The sequence below is a fragment of the Pyxicephalus adspersus genome, chromosome 3 (genome assembly GCF_032062135.1).
Source record: "Pyxicephalus adspersus chromosome 3, UCB_Pads_2.0, whole genome shotgun sequence".
NCBI classification, from domain to species: domain Eukaryota; kingdom Metazoa; phylum Chordata; class Amphibia; order Anura; family Pyxicephalidae; genus Pyxicephalus; species Pyxicephalus adspersus.
Window position 1 is genome coordinate 110,679,815 of NC_092860.1, and position 16,834 is coordinate 110,696,648.

The following is a 16,834-nucleotide window of genomic DNA, read 5'->3' on the forward strand; positions in this document are numbered from 1 at the left end:
TGTTTCTATAGTTCCAGTGCAAGCCATTACCATCAATTTCACCACATGATATGATATGATACTCTGATGACTATTTTCTTCTAGTTTTCAGATCTTCAGGCATATTAGGCCCTGAACTAATGATCATTTAGATCCTTGGCTTGCTTGAGGACAAACTTCTGGCATTTGATCCTTTCATTGGTCAACAACAAATACTTGGCTTCTGATCACTGGCTTTCCTGATGATAATCTTCTTATATCTGCATGATTCCCTGACCAAGAAAAACCTTTTGGCATTAGTCAGTTGGCATGTTTGACAAAAATCGTTGGTACTGTGGACTACCAGTAATAAATTCCATTTGTAAAACCACAATAATGTTGTTTTTCTCTTGTGTTGTGTAACCACACATAACATGTTTTACATTTACTGTTTCATGTACCAGTTTATGAAATGTAATATGGGATTTGTTTTTATTTTTTTTTCCATTTTATTGTTTGTGAAAAACAAAAAGAAAAGAAGAGAGAAGCACATAATTAGTTTAACTTGGTAACAGATTTTGAATACTTGCTGTGATTACTTTCTACTATAAACTACTAATCAAACATTACATTTTAAAAGAAATCAGAGCCTCCAGAACGTATCATCCAATAAAACTTCATAAAATTAGTCTTAGGTAAGAGAACTATAAATTGTTTTAATAATGTCACTTACAGCACATCTCTAAATAAAATGTAAAAAAATAATTAAGAATAATTCTAATTAAAATTAAACCTTGACACTGTTTTTGACCTGTGTGAATTGAATGTAAATTGAAAGAACATCTTTGAAACTGTTACATGAGGTTATATGAATTATTTTTATATTCTGAAGCTTCAGATTTGTAAATTGAGAAAGTTGCATATTATAGACAATCTTTTACCAAGAGACATTTCTTGAATTTTAAGATGGGAAAAACCTTATTAATCATTCATTTTGTAATATTCTTTGTACAACCTATACTTTTTTAGGATTTTATTTCTCTTTTTCCCAGATCATCCCATTCAATAATGTTTTTGATTTTTGGAATCTTTATTTTAAATGGATTTTAACTGTTTTAAATGAAGAGGAATTTTGGCCAACAATCAACATCGTTATTAATTTCACTTTGGGTTTTGACACCCAGTTTTGAATAAGGTATTAATATATTAAACCACAGTTTACATAGCTTTTGCTTTACCGTTCTGTTCCATTGTCTCACTATCCTTTATGATTGTTACAATTGCAGGTAATATTACATTTAAATAGGCAGCATGGTTGGCTAGCACTCTTGCCTTGGCAGTGCTAGGTCCCAGATTACAAATCTGGTCAGAACACTATCAGCAATGAGTTAGTATGTGCTTTCCATGTTTGCATGGGTTTCCTCCCACTTCACAAATCACATGCAGTTAGGTTAATTGTTTTCCCCTCAAAATGGCCTTAGACCGTGTTATTGACGTATGACTATGTGAAAAAGGGCAATCATCGCATTGGAAATGTTCAATACTAACTTGGATGTTAACATGGATAGTAAGGTGACAACATCGAATGTAGAACTCTTTGTTCTTTGTATGATAAAAAAGGTTATAAAAATTTTAAATTAAGTAATCTACTGTTTTTCCTACACTTTGAAGCCATGTAGCAATAATACATACCTTATTAACATACAACTATGGTATGGACATACCCTTTCAACATCTGGCAAGTGAAAAAGTATAAAAAAGCAGGTAACAAAAGTAACAAATTCATAGCAAGGCAGTTATAGCCATATTGGTGCATTTGCAACAAAAACAGAGTTAAGTGTGTGATACTATCTTTATTTACATTAACATTTACATTTTTAGTACAAGCTTTTGTGGGTTCAGCTTCCAATTTTTCACTGATGCAAATAGTTGCACACAAAGCTTTAACAGAATGGTAAAAGATCTGTAAAGGCAACAATCTCTGCAAGAAAAAAATAAAACCATCAACAAAAACATAGATAATAAAAGTAAGAAAGTAAATCAGATAAGGGACAGAGAAGTGTACTCTGGGATGGGAGACAATTTATTTTGAGTACTTTATTAAATGTGGGCTGCAAAGGTACTTTTGATAACGTGTGATAACATGTCATGGGAGAAAATTCAGAAGAAAATGTAATTGAATCAGGGCAACAGAAAATGGCAATTTTCTGAGAAATAATATGATAAGGAAGAAAAACCTGTTAAGTTTGCACAAAATTAACTAAAAGAAAACAAACCATGAAAATGCATTAAAAAATAATAAAAATAATTAGCACAAATAAAAATTAAAAACAACTGTCTACATAAAACTTAGATACAAAAGCAAAGACACAAGATACAAATAAGTACAACTGCTATTATAAAATCATAATTATCTTTGTGTCTGCCTATACACGACTCCAAAACTCTATCTCCCCTTTTTCCAAATTTTTTCTGATCTGAACTCTACAAGTACAAAGAAAAAAATACCTTACATTGCCTTAAAAAAGCTAGATGTTTATTAAATGGTTGCTGGGATTGTCCCTGGGTTCTTATATATCTTGCAAAGTCATCTGAAATGGATTACATTTACAGGAAGTACTTCAATAGTGTATAAAAAGTGCAATTTGGGTAAAATGTATCACATTTTTAAATTGCGCATGTACATTTTCATAAACAGTTTTGCTTTAGTGAAAACAATTTTGCCCACTTATACCTACTGCTTTTTAATGGTATAAACTTGAATACAGAATATTTTTATCGTTGGGCATGTCCATCATATATGGAACGCTGTTCCTTCATTACTACATCTTCTGAAACAGCTAGAAGCAGCATCTTGGATAAAGAAACATGCCCATTACTATACTATGTATATAACAGTAGTTTGTTTCAATAATTGTGTTCATTGATGCCATTCTGCCAGTTCCATAACCTTGCCATGTTCTGACCTCATTTGTTTATGCACAATACTTTGAGTTATCAGATATATTGCGCCTGTTTTATTAAAGCTCTCCATAGCTGGAGAGAATACACTTTCATACGGAAAGCTGGGTGATCGAGCAAACCTGGAATAACCTTAAACCATTCAGAGTATGAATCATTAATTACAACTCTGGGTGCGATCTTTAAGACAGTTCCCTATCCATTTACAGATTGACTTTTCTAAACCTATTGACCCTAACGTGCATATTAACAGTTTGTGGGATACAGTGTCCTTTATTTTTTATATTTCTGGAATGCCCTTTTCTTGTTCCTTATGGCTTTTTTTAACATCAGCTGTGAGACACATAGGTTTTAATTTTAGCCTCCTAAACTTATTTCCCATTGGAATATATTTTTCAGTGTGCTTTTGTAGAACAGACTTGAAACATTCCCATTTCTGTTCTATGTTCTTTGAGTACAATATTGTCTCCCAGTCCAAGCCACAGAGAGACCCCCTTAATAATGGAAAATTTTCTCTCCTAAAATAAATGTTTTTATCTTTCCTGTTTTTGCTTCCTGTTTACAGCTTACATTAAATTAAATCATATTATGGTCACTGCTACCCAGATTCTCTTTTATATTCACATTTGTTATAAGCTCTTCATTGTTAGAAACAACTAGGTCCAGCAGTGTATCATTTCTAGTTGGGGCTTCTATAAACTGTACCATAAAATTATCTTGTATTAAATTCACAAATTTCCTCCCTTTTGATGTTCATGTAGTGCCATTACTCCAGTCAATGTCAGGGTAGTGGAAATCTCCCATGATTAAAACACCCATTTTTTGCTGCTTTTTCTATCTGTGCTAGTAGTTGATTTTCTATTTCTTCCTTAGCACTGGGGGGCCTAAAGCAGACTCCAATAATTCATTGTGTGTTAGTCAACCCCACATTCAACTCCACTCATAATGCCTCAACCTCATCGCTTGTTCCATCTTCTTTCACATTCACTTTTAGATCACTTTTCATATACAGACAGACACCACCACCCTTTCGTTTGACTCTGTCTTTACGAAAGAGAGTATACTCAGGTATATTGACAGCCCAGTTATGCGAAGAACAAAGACAGGATTCAGCAATACCAACTAAGTCAAAATCTCCCTCACTCATTATTGCTTCAAACTCCCCTATTTTGTTTGCTAGACTTCTAGCATTGGTGAACAGGCTCTTTAAACCATTGCTGCTTTTACCATGCTGTTTGCCAAATCCTTTTGTTTTTTAGTACACTTAGTAGTACACAAACCAATGTTTGTTTGTAACATGGGCCAAGACAGCTGGGTCCTGTCCAACCCCTCCCAGTAGATTGTCCACTCAGTCCAGCACATGCCAAACCCAGGGAGACAGCAAACCATTCGGTTGAAGAGATCCGGGCGACAAACTTTTCTATCCTTCCTCCTGATCATAGAATCCCCTATGACAACCAATTGTCTTTTCCTTCCTGCATTTCCCTCCCCACCACTACTAGATGTGCTGGTCTCCTGGCTTTTAGGGGTAGCAGTACTATCTAGAGTTGTCACCACTGGGTCTGCCACCTGCACATGTTCACGTAACTTTGAAAACATGTTGGGGTGCTCAAACACTGGGCGGGCTTGACTAACCTCTCAACCCTCCACATTCCAGCTCTCCAATGGGAGATACTATAAAGACCACTTGCTCACATCTGTCACAGCGGTATTCACCTAGGAGCTGTTACTCCATTTGTGCATACATACGCATATGTGCAGACTGTGCACTGAACCAAACCTTCCACTTTGCTTCCACTCATTTTCACAGTTACAAATTTTTGTTTTCAAGGAAATATAAAAGGTTATTTACAGTTTGTGGTTACTATAAGGATTAAACTCCTTTTGTTTAAAAATTCCTGTTTTTTCCACTTTATTAAAAAACCACTTGTTTTACAAGCCAAGTGTAAGCCACTTAAATATCATCATCAATAAACTTAACATTAAGATACCCCCTTAACTAAAACCCTTACACAAACCCTATGATGATCCTTGACCTAATTTCCAACTCTGTTTTATCAGGCACAACTTCTTATACCTAACTACCTTATCTGAAATATATTTTTTACCGTTCAGTTTTTAGATCTATCTCGGTTGTGATAGATTTACATTGTAACTACCTTACTTCTTCAAATCTGGAGTAGAACAAAAAAGGATTATTTATATTTTTTCTGTATCATTATAAAAAAAAAACAAAAAACAAAAAAAAAAAACAAATACTACAACATTTTTAAAACAAATTTATTCAAAATAAACATATTTTCTAAAAGGTCACATTCTAATATGAAGACCACACAGACACCACTAAATTTACATGACAAAATTAAAAAAAAATTCCATATAAAGCCAAAATAGTTAAAAAATGGCCCAAGAAATATTGCATTAAAACATTTTTTACAAAACCAATTTGGACCTATTAAGGGTGGAAAACGGGAATAGAAAATAATTATGCAGAACAAACATTTAAAGGCGGTAATAAAGATATATTACTGCAATGAAACAAGATGGCTACAAACACAATAACATAGAAATACCATTGACTTCCTATTTGCAATATGGACATTTAATTATTCAAAGTTTAAAAAAGAAAAGCTGCTATTGTGCTAAATGGTAAGCAAAGTTTGAATCGTAGCAACATAGATTAGATTAACATATCAAAACTGAGCCCTCTTCCTCCTCCAAGAAGAAAAAAAAAATACAAAGGAAAAAGCAAGGTAGACAACAGCCTTATATATGCACATCTTTATGCGCACAGCTGCTACAAATTCCCCTGTAATTGGGAGATGCGCAGCCTTTAATTTTGGTTGTTTGTTTTTTTTTCAGTTTGACATTTCTTAATCATTTATTGATATGATCCTTTAGATTTGTTTAATAATAATTTGTACACCAGTGAACAGCTATCCAATAAAAAATAAATTAAAACAAAGTAGAGGAGGAGACTTTAATGTTAAAGTAATTTATTAAATGTGTGTGTTTAGTGTAAAAGTGTAAGTTTAAATCTTTTATTTTTTTACAGGTTATCCCCCAATGACAGGATGATTCCCATGAATGCATTCATGTCATGAGCGCAGCTGTGGGACTCCTGACAGTGTGGGATCCCCAGGCACTAGGGGTTAAATGAGGACAAGTCTCCCCATTCCCCATGGTGCTCTGTGATTGGCTGAGCAAAGGGGATCCTTGATGATGCTTGAGCCATCATCAGGGTTTCCCTCTGCTCAGCCAATCACGGAGCACTAGCGGTGAATGTGCCTAGTGCCTGGGGATCCCACACTGTCAGGAGCTCCACAGTTGTGCCCATGACATGAATGCAGCCGTGGGAATCATCCTTTCATTGGGGGGTAAAAAACTAACCTATTATTACCTGTAAAGAATTAACCTATTTGTTGCGTTATCTCCTTCTGTGGAGTTGCATTTAAATTTAGACCTCAGCTAACCACCAACTCATCATCTGTGAAAGTTAAAGCTGAATTCTAGGATAAATGTTTCTTTTTTTAACTCTCTCCAAGCACTGCCCATCATAATATTTTATTTTATTCATAAACAATCAAGCAGCAAAAATTAAAGCATTTATTTTGTATTAGTCAAAACTCCCATTCAATTTCTTCATGGAAAGTCAATGGCAAAGGATAAACCTGTATAGAGGTGGGTAGATTTTTGGGCAGTGACAGGGAAATTCTCTTTTCCTCTTCGAGGCAGCTGAAAAGCTAATTTTTGTTTTGTCAGTGCCCCCAAAGCTGCAAGTTTACTTTTTGTTAGGTGAGGACACAGTGATGATGTAGTGAATACACAAAACCATTGGTTTGAGGCTGTCCATCAACTTTTTTGAAACTTTAAAAATGTGATCCTTTTTGAAATGTCCGAAATTTGGTGGAATAATATCTGGCATTTTTTATAATAAACATTGCTTTTGACCTGCATTTACTGGGCTCAGTCCTAAAGAGATTAGCAGTAGGTAAGATATGGTCCAGCATGTGCAGAACATAGGAATTATTGACTATAAAAATAGGATAATAATAACAAATGCATGTAAATTATATCACTGTCTCATCGTGAACCTATAACTAATAAACTATATAAGATCACTTTGCCACAGAAAAATATGCCCAAAAAGAGTCCTATCACAGGGATGCACATTTTGAGAGTGAAAGAATGGGTTCATGCTGAGGCTAAATGATTGAAGGAAAAGAACTCAAAAAATGAAAAAGAGGGAAACTGGTCTATAGAGCTACTCAGTGGAAAAAAATAGGCAAGGCTAGAATTCTGATTAAATATAAAAAAATAAACAAATAAATATATATAAATATATAGAAAGAGAGAGAGAGAGAGAGAGAGATAACAGACAGCAGTGATATTTTTTTTGGCGTCTTACCATTGTTAGAGCACAATAAAAATTAGTGAAACACAAAAACAGGAAAACAAACTAAAGGCAATTTTGTTTTATAACCCATTGGATCACAAGAAAAGGTTCAGTCTGAAAGTCTGAAACAAATTATTCTAACTATTTCTGAAACGAAAGGTGTTCATTATGTGTATTATGTGTCGTTAAGGTTTCTTTTGAAATGAAGCTAGGAACAGTTCTGTGTTGATTTTTGTTTATAGCTACAAACAAATGAGCGCAAGCCTACAATAAATACTTGATGAAGGATTAAAATATGAACATGTTCTTGTTATGCTGAAGAATTAGTTAATAATTTAAATTCTGTCAAAGATTGAACGGGTTATCATAGAGCACTAAAGTAGGTAAAGCAATTAAAGTGCAAAATAATCAGGTCTTGCCCAGCAATTAGTTTAGTGCCTCCCTGTAAACTCCCTGTAAAAAACACACATTGCATTACTCTTCATTGGCAGTATTCCAGCTTACAACTATGTTCCAGAGACATAGAACTGCAGAAAGATGCTAAAAGCAATAATAATTATTTTATCATATTTGCATGTAACATTCTGTAATTAGGTTTCCTTCGTAGTTTTCATAAGCATTTTAAAGTAGGCATATGACCATAGAATTCACATATCTATTGAACAAAATATAGCTCAAGTGTCTTCCCTAAAATTACATTTACCCCATGAAGTCGCCCACTGAAGTATTCACGATAACTGATTCACTTAAAAGAATAATATTCATTCCCAAGATAATGCATTAAATGGTAAGAATGTTGATTGCTTTTCATTGTTACCTATATTCCAAATCTCTCGTTGCAACATTAAACGATAATGGTCTACATTTCAGATTGATCTGTTTATTATTTCTCATTACTGCAATATAATAATTAAAAGAAGAACAAATATACTAGATTTAAAATCTGTTTTTACTCATAAGGTCCCAGCAGAATACAGTAGTATATTTTTTTGGTGGCTAAGAAAATTAAATCTGGCAAGAACCACATAGTTGAACACTTTAGGAGTTACAGGGTATGTGGTTTACATTGCTATGAGGGTTTTATTATCTTGGAATGGCCCCTGTGCAAAGAGGTATATAGATTCAAACATTTAGGCACAATACAATTACACAATACAATTGCCAGAAAAAGGTCATACCAAAGTTTAAGGACTTCTGTGATCATGAGACATGACAAACAAATAGTATTGGTATGGCTGAATAGAAAAAAATGTAAAACACCTAGGAAGTAAACTTTCAAGACTGATAAGACGGGCTGTAAACAAACAATTAAACAATTAAGATTTGATGCTAAGAAACTCATAGTAAACAAAATTCAAATCAATCTTGAAATCAAATTCCAGGCAGATATAAATGTTATTGCAGCTAGGTATTTAAGGGATTAAAGTTCTTTTTAAAAAAAAGTACTCCAGTTGGACAGTATATTAATACCAATGCTAAATGTACTACATGTTGAACTTCATCTTCTTCCAAGAATTCACAGGGCCCTTTGGCCAACACATAGCAGAAATGAAGGCCCACTGCCATCTACAGCCTAGCTATCTGCCCCCTGTCAAGGGAGCTTCTTTGCCCAAAATCTAGCAGTATGGACTCTGTCCCTGGTTGCCATGATGATGTTGCAGTGAATAATGTAGTCCTGTGAAAGGCTTTTAATGATGAGAACATGATGAGAGGGGTCAACGATCATTGTACCAGCTCCAGAATGCAATGTTTCTTTGGAACATGCTTCAGTGGCACTGGCGCTAAACCTGAAGGAGAGCCAAAGAGAAAACATAGATATTTGGAAGGTAAAAAATATTTTTTTTCTTTCTTCTGCTCTATTATTGCTAGTGATTTAGGGAGAATAACTAATATTCATTATTCCAGATATGTTATTTTATGGGCAGTTGTCCTATTGTGTATCTTATTTCCTTTCCACAGCATTTTTCTAGTGGAAATCCTATTTACCTAAAATCATGGTATTTATTGATCACTGATTGAAGTTTATGACTGCTGCATTTTTTAGTTAATTACAAAGCCCCTATGGTTGCTGGGTAAGTCTGAGGCAATCATAGGACCATGTCTCAAAAAAAAAAAACTTGTAAAAAAAGCATGTAACTTAAAATTAACTAATAATAATGGTAAATTATAGAAAGAAGTGTCTGTTTTTTCAAATGTCAGCTATTACAAAAAGCATGAACATGGTCTTGTTACTAGAATTGCTTGGGGGGAGTGTCACAATAACCTATAGAAGTGTTCTCCAAACTAAAAGTTATTTTAGTTTTTTGGAAAAAACACCTAATATAGCAATCATTGCTTAATTAGTGTCAGGGTGCCCCCCATTAGCATTACAATGCTTGCAGATACAATAGATTTTTATCCTAAAGCAACCAGAAACTTGTAACTTATTCTCTTTTCATTGGAGAAGATAGGCTATCATGGGAAGACCTGGGTAATTCAGCAAACCTTGAATGATTTTTAAAAAATGATCTACAATAATTTGGCAAATGGTTTCAGTTCTAGACTAGATCCATTCCAGAGTTGCTCGATCACCCATGTTCACCTATGATAGTCTATCTTCTCCAGTCTTGGAGGGTTTTGATAAATTGGGTCATTTGTCAGGATGACTTGCTGAAGTTCAAACCGAACACCAGAAAGGAGAAGAAATGTGATTTGAGTGACTTTGAATGTGGCATGGTTGTTGGCACTAGATGGATAGGTCTGAGTACTGCTGATCTCGTGGGATTTTCAAATATTTTCTAGGGTTTCCAGAGAATGGTCTAAAGCAGGGCAAAATATCAAATGAACAGCTGTTCTTCGAGGCAAGGGCCAATATAGGTAAACATTGACACTGTTAGGAAGCATGTTAGAAGGTAGGAGGGTGGGTGGTGTAAATTCAGTGTCCTTGGGGACAGTATGCCAAACCTTTAGTAATCAATAGAATATGAAATAGGCAAGAAAGAAAGGGTTTTTTGGCAAAACAAAATATGTATTGATATAAGTGATCCAGCTCATAAACAACAATACATTAGATTACAGTATTGGTGAGCCACCAAAACATGTTGTCGTCCCATGCAGTACAGTTTGGGTCCTAGAGGGCGCTATACATAGGTCATCTACCTATGTAACACATATCGACCAATATCTTGTATTACTGCAGAAAAGTATGGATTTAAGGTAGACGTTTTTATACTCGACGCATTTCGTCCATCGGCTTCTTCAGGGGTAACAGTATATCGGCAATTTTCATGCATGCAGTTATAGTCTCTAAATCTGGTATAGCCAAATGAAGACAAATTATTTGCAGTAAATAAATAATTTTCACACCAATTAACCAACATTGGATAATTTCTCACGGTACACCTGAAGATCGCTCATGGCACACTAGTGTGCCGCGGCACAGTGGTTGAAAATCACTGGTCTAGGGTACCGCCTCACAAGGCGCCATCACTGCTTGGGAGAAGGGAGGGCGGATCTGCCCATTCCCTGCACGGTCAGAGACCGGTCCCAGCAAAGCAACCCCATCTAAAAAGACAGGGATATGCAGGAAGAGGCAGCCACGTCCCTAGAAGGGGGGCGGGGCCGTCCAGGGGGGCACACATCTAAGAAGGTAGGAGGTTCCCTCCCACCTGGGAAGCTGAGAAGAAATGTTATTATTGCTTTTGTATGTATGGTGGTGATACATGTAAGAGAGATCAAACAGGAGTTCAGGGTGTTTACATACAGACCATTGATTACAGTGATTTCTAACAAAAATACATTAGTATACAGATAGATCTATTTCTATAATAATGAAGTTGATACAATTCAAGTGCATAAGAACCAAATATGAACATTATGCAATCAAATAAATGAATATACATCATAATGAAGTAAGTGCAGTTCAAAAATATATATGAACCAAAAATACATTATTACGGTCATTTTATGTGAAAAACTTTTGAAAAATTACAGTGAATAGTAATCAAGGAAATGGTTTGAAACTAAAGACGTCATTGAGACCAGGAGAGTGATTGGCTTTTAATAGAAACATCCACTTTGTTTCTGCTTTTAATAGCTTTTTGTCAAAATCACGCCTCCTTGGATTTGAGAGTACTTGTTCAAGGGCAGAGAAAGTGATACTATGAGTATCAAATTTATGTTCTGTACCGACATGGTAACTTATTGGGGTTGTCATTTTAACATTTTTGATTTAGTATATGTGTTCATATATGCGCTTTCTTACAGGTCTTTTTGTTTTTCCAACATAAAATCTTTGACATGAACATGAAATGAGGTATATAATTCCTGAAGATTGACAATTTACATGATATTTAATTTTGTGTACTGTCCCATTGGGTAGTACTAGTGCTTGGTTTTCATTATTCCATTCACATTGATTACAGGGACCTCATTTGAATGTGCCATGCAGTCGGTGTTGTGCTGTACTAGAGGATTGGGAAACGTAGCGACTTGAGACTAAAGTGTCATGCAGGGAGTTAGACTTTCTGTATGTGATACATGTTTTTTTTACCAACAATGGAATTGATAATTGGATCAGTGGTTAGGATATTCCAGTGAGTCCCAAATATTTGTTGTATGTACTGGTGATGTTCATTAAAGCGAGTGATGATAGGTAATCTTATATTGCTTTGTGTATTAGATGTTTTCAAAATAAGATCAGTTCTGTTAGTGTGCAGTACATGTTGTTATGTTCTTTTGAGCAGTTTCCTGCTATAGCCCCTTGCTATAAGTCTGTTTATGAGTGCTCCAAGTAGACTTTCCATGTGTACCCTATCTTAAACTACTGCCTTATTGGCCTCAAAGGTCGGAAACCTCCTCATATTAACTACATCTACTGAATCAAGTTGCACATCAATATCATGTAAGTCAGTTGCTTAACCTATTACTATGCATATAATAATCTTTTACTCTTTTTTCCATACTCCAATCAAAATGATGCGCTCTGGTTTCTCTCAAAATATTAACATGAATGTTTCTGTATATGTTTATGGATTTAGAGACTATTACTGCATGCATGTAAATTGCCGATATACCATTACCCCTAAAGAAGCCGATGGGCGAAATGCGTCGGGTATAAAAACGGCTACCTTGAATCGATACTTTTCTGCAGTAATACAAGATATTGGTAGATATGTGTTACATAAATAGATAAACTATGTATAGTGCCCTCTAGGACCCAAACTGTACTGCTTGGGACCACAACCTGTTTTGGTGGCTCACCAGTACTGTAATGTAATGTATTGTTGTTTATGAGCTGTATCACTTATATCAATACATTTTTTGTTTTGCCAAAAAAAACTTTCTTTCTTGCCTATTTCATATTCTACTGTTAGAGAGCAGACAACTCTGTAGAACAGCTTTTCTCAACCTTTTTAACATAGGGAACTCCTGAAAACACTTTTGAGACTTCAGGGATCCCATGCTTTAATTACTATATCCACAGCTCAAAATATATAGGCATAGTAGGCAGTAAGAATAATGCGCCTTACATTGCTGGCCAGGGAAAAGAATGTCATCCTTACAAATAGCCAAAAAGATCATTGTTGTCACTTTAATTAACCTAACATACACAAATTGCTCATGGCTCAAAGAACCCCTAGCAACCTCTGGAGGAACCCTGGTTGACAAACGCTGCTGTAGAGTCTATAGTATAGAAAAACTTCTTTATTTGTTTTTCAGTTTCATATTTTATTCATGATTTTTGTTCCTATTCTTGAGCTTTTTTCACTATAAGACTTATAAATGAGATGTGTTCTTGCTGTTTAAAATGTAAAATGCTAAACTGCTCTTCACGCTGTAATGCATGGGTGACAGGAGCTCTGTTTAGTAACTTGCTTAGTGTGACAGAAATTACAGTGTTACTTCTGTCATATGGTTGACATATCACACAAACATCTTTCTCGAGCATCATCTTGTATTTACATTTTCTCAGATAGTCATGTGAAAACGTGCACATTCCCAGGTTTCCTATGCTGCATCACTTTAACATCTATCTCCATCCAAAATTTTGGAATAGAAAAAGGTTAGAACGTTTGTCAGGTTTTAAATTATGTATTTGTCAAGTATTTGTCTCATATTCCTTTCAGCTGTCTTTGACCCAATGAGTTTTCTGTGTGACAACTCTTTTCTATACAAAAATGAGAGTACATTTTCATAAAATGGACAGACACAGCAGTAAATTCTTAACGAATTCTGACCTGTATAAACCATCTAATAAAAGTTGTGTATTTATTGCTGTCATTGTCCCAGTTGGAGGATGACTCCTTACTTCCTGTTCAATCTGACATCTGTCAAAAATGATATGAGAAGATGTGAGCCGCCAACTGCAGACCGGGAAGTGGACTTTCAGATTTCCTGTGTTTAATGATAGTGGCCATTGAATTTAGGGGTATATAAGAGTGCAAACAGTAGGCCATTCACCTCTGGCTAATTAGAACAAAACATTGTACATAGGGGCATCAGATAATTTCAAGCCAATACAAACTTTGCACTGATCTTAAGTGAGAATCTGACATGTATACAGCTGTCGCAGGAGGTTTATTTTACCCATTTGAGTAAAGAACCCAAATTTAATAAATGGGTAAGGGGGATTTTTGAAGTACCAAAAAAATGCAATTATCTTAATAAAAGCAAGTAATTTATTAGCCAATTACTATTAAAAAATGTTAATTTATCATAAACATCCTATATACATATCTATATATATATATATATTTTAAAAAACAAATATTGGGGCCTAAAGAGGCACTAGACAGGTATAACCTGCTATGTAGAATGCTTGCTAAAGCAATATATTATTCCAAAAGATAATTACAGTGGTCCAAATTTGGACATAAATAATAAAATAATCACAAGATGCATCAAGGGTCTAAATGTTCTACGTGTTTCACAGACCTGGTCTGCTTCATCTGGAGTTGTGTTATTGACCTGTTATTGTTGGTGGTAAATTGGAAATATAGCAGGCATCTTTAAAACAATATATATATGTATATTTTCACATATAGTTGTTTTTTTGTTTCAATTATTCATTGTTCATCAACATATCAGTCAATTAATTAACAAAATATCTCTGAATTAATAATTTGATTTCAATAAATCAAGTCACCAGGTGTACAATGATATTCAATCATCCAATTTTTTTTAAATGTGGATATGTATATAAAATGTTTATGATAAATTAACATTTTTCATTACTAATTGGTTAATAAATTACTTGCTGTTATTATTATAATTTAGTTTTTTTGGTACCCTAAAAATCCCCCTTTACCCATTTATCCAATTTGGGTTCTTTACTCGAATGGGTAAAATAAACCTTCCATTTCTCTTGTTAATTTGGGGTTTAGGGACCCTACTTTAGATTAATAACTAAGGGGTTCTCTATTTCTCTCTTCTTATATGTATACAGCTGTCACTGGGCATCATTAATGGATTCCTTCTGACAGATGCTTGTACGACAGATGGGGAACGACCATAATACAAGTGAGAACAGGACAATGGGGTGCGGCTTGCTCATTCTCCCGCCTCTCCTCTTCATAGAATAAAACGGGCCCTTTGTGTACAGCACTCATTCATTCATCTGTCAATGGAAAGGATTGTAAAGGATCCTTTCCAGTGACAAAGATTGCATGTATGTACGCTACCTAATACATTAGGTAATGTTAAAAGAAACACAGATACCCAAAAATGTGGTTATCTTCCCCTAGGGGAGTGAATGCCTTCAGTCACTTGTAGATTTCCTGAGGGTATGATTCCTCCAAAATTCTTATATAGGGGTACCACAGATGGTACTAGCATAAAAAGGGTTTTTTCACCTGGTTGAACCTTTCTAGGTCTGTAGTAATACCTTTAAGTTTCTAATACATTTCTTGTTTACATATCCTCTTTGTAGCAACATGTTATGATGAATATGATCAGCAGGTTCAACAAAAATATCTGGGTGTAATTAATGATCAAATTCCATATCAGTGTTTCTAAAAAGGCACTTTGTAATGAATTTAGGTGACGTTAAATTGGATATTGTAACCTGCCTTATTAAATTGAACAATAGTTGTACGATAAAAAAAGGAGGACAAGCCTTTAATGTGGACAGGCAATGTAACTTCTACAATAAAACATACCTACCTGCCCCTTTGCAATCCTTTTAAAAGTATACTGGACTGTGCATGCAGGATATGCTAGTAATAATCAGCATTGTGTGTATGTGCTGGAGTTATTGAGTTATGGCCAGGCCAATCAAGATGGCCAAAGATTCAGCTGACAGGTGATGATGATGGCACCAGCGATAGAGTGAGGACTGGTGAGTTAAATTAAAGAAAGCTCAATCAGGCAGGTAAGTTTATTTAATTGCAGGAGGAAAATTCTCTATACCTTTTGCAATATAGGACCTGCTTGGTCCAACTTTTTACTCTAAAGATTTAGTTTAGCTTTAATACTATTATGGACTGACAAAGGGGACTCATTTTCACCCCTCTATATATTGTGAATACATCATGAATGAAATGCAACAAGCCCAAGCAATGACTAGTAAACATTGCAGAAATGTTCAGATATGCCCGTCAAAGAACATATGACATTCCATTGTGGTCCACATTTTCGGAGGACAATGCATGTCTTTAGAAAGAAAATAATTGTTCTCCAGTATGAATCATAATAAAAAAATACAGTCTCCATATACTTGTACAAACCACTTTTCTATATCAAGAAGTAGCAGATTGAATACTTTAAAACTGTGAAATGGATAAGCGTAAAACATCCCACAACTTACATCGCACAAGTTAAAAACAGAATCTTTTTTTTTTAAATGTTGGAAGTATGCCATAAATATGCCTTGGTATACTTGAGAAATAAAATATTTATGTATGCATAAAGCTTTACTCAGCCAGTCCCTAATCAAAAGGCAAAATGCATACTTGCATGGCACAAGGCTTATTACACTTTCATGTAAGTGTAACAATTTTGCATATATAATTCAATAACACTGGGGATTGCATTTTTTGTTGAGCTAGATCTTACACTTGTTTTTTACTAATTTTTGGGTGGTGAATCCAGAAATGAAAAAATGATGAAATAATAACTTGAATGTTTATTTAAATTTCTTTTGTTCATACAAAGAATTTATTGTTACTATATGACATTTTTTTTACAGTAAAACATTTAAAAAAAATATTCCGGTAAGCAGTTAAGGTAAAAATTTACACTTTTCACTGTGTTAGGACAATCCCGCTTGATGCTCCAACAATAATCAGCCATCATATGTACATCCCATCTACCCTGATACCATCCTTCTATGACCTTCAAATTTTGGTGGAATCGTTTACCTTGCTTATCACTGACTGCACCAAGGTTTTCCGGGAAGTTAGAAAGATAGCTATGCAGAAAATTCACCAAGCATTTTGTAGCTCTCAAGGAGTTTCTAGACAATTTCTGTGTAATTATTTGCTTGTGTGTTTCCAAGAAAGTCATTGACAATGGCTTTGAATGAAAACCAAGCATTCTTTT